Raw genomic sequence first — 5,440 nt, 5'->3', positions numbered from 1 at the left:
ATATCATATATGTATGTACATTTGTATATGCACATACATATATTCACATAGGCAATGTATGCACAAGCGTAACATGAGCTAGAGCCAGGCCAGCGTGTGAACGCTGACCAAGCACTTTGATGCAAGCGCTCCAACAATATGTATGTATGTACTGACACTCTCCCTCTTTTGTAGCTGTCGCATAAGTCGCAGCATAAGAATATATATGTAAACTTAGCTTAAGCAAAATAATAATTTGGAATAAAGAATCATTCTGAAAACGACTATGCATGCACACTGACGTGTTCATCTTGGATATATTATTTTTACAAAAGGAACCCGGTCTTGGCATATATCACAATATCTAAAACTGTTCGAGTTACGTCAGGTACAAAAAGAAAAAAAATTTTTTTTAAATTTTTTTTTATGTTAATTTTGAAAAATTTGCTATTGACGGGTGATTTTCTTCAAAATAATTTTTAATATTTACATCAGTATCTAATAAACTCAACATTTCGGGACTATAGTTGCTATTTTCCAAATCCTTTCGTGATCGCACGTGTCTCAGTGATGCAATAAGTGGGTCCAAAGAGGCTGCTAGCGTGTTAAAAAGGTCTTCATTTTGTCTAACATGAGAAGTTTTTAATGTATTAGTGTATCTGAACCTTTTGTAGTCCTTGTTTTTACATTCCTGTGCTTTTTCGGATAGCTCTCCAAGTGTTAAACACAGATATTCTATTAAATCCTTTCCGTGAGCCAAAATCCTATGTACCGTTGGGGTAAGTTTTTTTGCGGATACAATTCAGTCAAAAGATGAGCAGTCTTTGAAGTATATTCGGCAAATTTTTCACCACTTACCATTTCCTTGCAATTTATAACATTCAAGATAACAGCCAACCTTTTAATGATCTCTTGACTAACACCTGTTATAAAAGATGTCACTTCATCATTTTCAAAAAATCTCCTTGAAGTATTTCCATCATTCGTGTTTCGGTATTACCCTTTTTGTATTAATTAGGTAAACAACTTAATATTTACATCCAATTAGGTAAACGGAAATAAACACGACCAACCCACAAATAGGACAAACTTTTCATCAACTTAAATAACAAGTCTTGTCAATAATAAGTCTTGTCATTTTTTCCAAAGCAGATAATTAGTAATTTATCATTGTAGAAAGGCATATATGTAAGGTAGTATTTGCAAAACAGCATTACGCAATGTTATCATTTAAATACAAAGAAGCGACAGGCCAATACGCATGCGCTCTTCTTCTTCCTTATACCTGCAGCGCATTTTTTAGGCGAGGTTGCCTTAGTTTTATAGCTTACGCATCGCTGTCGCAGGTCTCCGCATATTGGGACTATATACATCTGATAGGTAAATATTTCACCTACCTAGTGTATGTAGTCCGGTATTGATACTCGTTGAGTCTTGCTAGTTTTATTCCATCAAAGTTCAAAAAATGACAATATTTAGTACATTTTTCAAACGCTTCTAGTTCAATAACTATTTAAATAATTATTAAAATTTATAAAACATGCTATTAATAAAGAACATACTTTTCAGATAAAACCAAAAAATCCAAGATCGATGGTTGAAATCGCCCAATATTCAGTTTTAAAATTGCGATTTTTTTTAAAAATTATCATTTTTTCCTTTTCACTTAAAATGTCTCAACTTTGGGCGCCTCTAGCACCCATGAATCTCAACCGATTTCAAAAATTTTTCGGATTCATAATCTCTGAAGTATTTCCTATCGATTGCACATATCATTTTTGCCAAACGCGATCATGAAAAAACGTATTTTTGCAACGCTATCCGAGCAGAGGCCCAACTGTGTGACGTCAAGATTTGTTATTCCTATAATGATTCTTCTTTCCAATCAGACCTCGATGCTTTCTGTGATTGGTGCCACGTTAATAAATTACAACTTAATGCCTCTAAGTGTTCTTTTATGACTTTCTGTCGTTTGTCTCCGCTCCTAGCTCATTACTCTATTAAATCTGTTTTGTTAGATTGTGTACCATCATTCAAAGACTTAGGCGTTATGTTTGACCCTAAAGTTTCATTTAATGTTCATATTTCTTCAATTGTCAATAGAGCATGCAGCCTTCTTGGCTTCATTAAACGTTGGGCCAAAGAATTTGATGATCCCTTTGTAACAAAGGTTTTATACACTTCGTTAGTTCGCCCTACTCTAGAATATTGCTCGCCAGTCTGGAACCCGCAATATGATGTTCACCAGCGTAGTATTGAATCGGTACAGAAGAAATTCCTTAAGTTAGCGTTACGCGGTCTAAATTGGGACCCAATCATAGCCCACCTTCTTATTCTGACAGACTTCTTCTTATTAATCTTCCTTCACTTTATAACCGTGGGCTCGCTTTTGGCATTCTCTTTCTCCATAAACTAGTCAACGGCGAAGTCATTTCTATTAATTTACTAGATACGCTATATTTTTGTGTTCCCTCACTTCACTTCCCGACTTCACGTCGGACCAGAAACTTTTTTCCTATTCAACTTAGTAGATGTCTGACCTTCTACTCTCTTAACGAACCTTTTCGTGTTCTTTGCCAATTTTTAACAACCTTTCTCACCTTATTTCTCCTCATCTTTCTGTCACTTCTCTTCGCGCTATACTTTTTAATCATCTACAGCGAAACCACTGAAAATATTCTGGACTCGGATTGGCTGCAACTCATCCCTGACTACATTGGCTGTGAATCGGGGCATTGTGCAAATAAAACACCTCCACCGGGTCGGGAATGTTTAGTTGTGTATAAAGCTAAGCTACCTTCTTCATTTAATTACTATCTGTCTTTTAGCTTAAGCTTTTTCATCGACTGCTGTGTTAGTCGACGTTAATAAATAAATAAAACATCTCTATACCGTCCGTGGTATACCGTAGTATAAAAGCACAAATAAAATTATTCCTGGACTCTCCAAATCGAATAAGTCTAACGATCCGAAAAACCAGCTTCAAAGAAGTCCGCGGAGAATTCAAGCTAATTTGAAAAAGTCTCCCAGATTGATTGTTTCACTGCAAAGAACTTGTCTCGTAAGTCGATTAAATTGCTGACACTTATTCAGAACGCCATTCTTCGTCTTGAACACTACCATAGTCAGCGCAAATGTGCTAAAACAACAATGATAGCCAAGACTAATAATCCAGTGTTGGATCTTTCCATCATACCCGTACGCCTGTTTGTGTTCAGATGGCAGCATGGAACACATGGGCAACATCATCGTATAATAAATGTAATCACAAATTCTCTGATGTGGAGCAAGCGTTTGACCTGGTATGGCCCGATGGCATTCTGTATACAAGAAAGACATGGCTTCCTGCTCCTTACTTAAAGTTTTATCTTGGCAAGAGACATTTCTATGTTCTATGTATGTTTAACATATGCAGATAATACGGCGATAATGGCATAAAGCACCATTCCTAACAGGACAACATACTACTTACAAAGAGAAATTTGCTTAATAAAAAAATGGTTACACAAATAAAAAATCAAAGTTATCTCGCAAAAGTCTGTACGAGCAACATACTCAAGACGAGAAAATTGTCCAAAAGTATTACTAAATTTTAGGCGAATATAACCATTTATTTCTTATAATTGTATCAGCATTGAATTGTAACTTTCGTTCTTATAGAGAATTATTTATTATTATTTTGTTTGTTTTTTAAAAATGTTATATTTTTTTAATGAGGTTAAGAACCGTACCAAATGAAGACATGTGCGTGGTACGCCAAGGGGGTATATTTTTTCCCGAAATGCAATTTAAATTATTATCATTAAAGAGGGCTACTACAATATCAATCACATGTATGATAGGCATGACGAATCTAGGGGAATCTCTAGAAAGATTCTGGCAAATAGACAAACTAGAGCCAATGAAAAGGTACAGGAGTCCGGAGGAAGAGTATTGTGAAAAATTCTTCCTTGATAATCTACACACGGCGGCAGACAATCGACTAATTGCAAAGCTTCTATTCGCTAAAGAGGCTTCATCTCTCGGAGAATCCCGGTAAGTAGCCATAAGAAGATTCATGTCGTTAGAGCTTCGAATGAGCCATGACATAAAAAATGAGTATGTGAAATTTATGTCAGAATATGAACAGCTTGTACATATGAAGCAGGTAATGGTAGAACAAATTCCTAAGAACCATTACTTTATACCGCATCACTGTGTACTAAAGCCAGAAACTACCACCACCAAGCTAATAGTGGTATTTAATGCATCATGCAAAACGTCATCAGGAAAATCAGGACACACAAATATAAGTTCACTGCGGATATTGAAAAAATGTATCGTCAAGTTTCATCAATCAGATGATTGTGATTGATCCAAGTCAAGAACTCAAGTTTTATCGCTTAAAAACGGTGACCTTTGGAACCACATCCGCCCCATATTGAGCGACGAAGTGTCTGGAATATTTGGCACTAAAAAAACATGGAAAAAATGTCGTCTGGAGCATTAGCATAAAAAATGACTTTTATGTTGATGATTGTCTCACAGGAGCAGACAGTTTACCAGAAGCCCTGCAAATAAGACAAGAGCTTCTAGAAATCCTGAGGCCTAAGGGTTTTAATTTACGAAAATGGTGTTCAAATAGCAGTCAAACTCTAAAGAAAATTCCAAAGGAATATACGATTGCTGACATCAATCTCGGTGACACAGTGGAACAAACAAGTGTGAAAACATTGGGAATGATATGGGCACCCAAAGAAGATAATTTATATGAAAAGGCTCAAAAGCATACAAAAGGAATATCCAGACGAGTTGTGCTATCCGAAGTCGGTCAAATTCTTGATCCTCTAGGGGTGTTCGCACCGGTAGTGGTAAGAGCGAAAATGTTTCTTCAACATGTTGCTACAGAACGAATTGAGATGAATGGATGACCTGCCGCCGTATTTGGAGGAGCAATGGGAAGCCTACAGAGAGTATGGCAGCTTATATACGATCAACCTATAAAAAGAGCAAATTTCGGTCAGATTGTTGTGCGCCAAGTTGAGAGTAGCTCCCCTTGAAAACTGTCTGCTGGAACTATGTGCAGCTGTGCTTGGAGCTAAACTCACGGATAGAGTTCGAGAGGATCTCCTATTAGGTTCAGAAAGAGTTGAATCATTTCTCTGGTCAGACTCAACAGTAGTACTCTCTTGGATTTATTCACGGGCGTCACATTTTCAAACATTTGTGGCTAATCGGTTGACCAAAAAAAATGCAGTATCAAATCCAAGGCAATGGCGTCATGTGTCATCAGCGCTCAACGCAGCTGATGTTTTGTCGCGAGGCATATCAGTAGCCCAGCTTAGCACACATACATTATGGTTGTATGGACCTTTATTTTTGCATGGACCACAACGTGGATGGCCAGCACCATTTAAGCATACAGAGCTCACGATGGATATCGCTGAGAAGAAAACCAAGGTATTCAGCATAGTGGCTGCCA

The sequence above is a fragment of the Drosophila tropicalis genome, unplaced genomic scaffold, assembly GCF_018151085.1.
Source record: "Drosophila tropicalis isolate 14030-0801.00 unplaced genomic scaffold, ASM1815108v1 contig_445, whole genome shotgun sequence".
Taxonomy (NCBI): domain Eukaryota; kingdom Metazoa; phylum Arthropoda; class Insecta; order Diptera; family Drosophilidae; genus Drosophila; species Drosophila tropicalis.
This window is presented reverse-complemented; position numbering follows the sequence as displayed.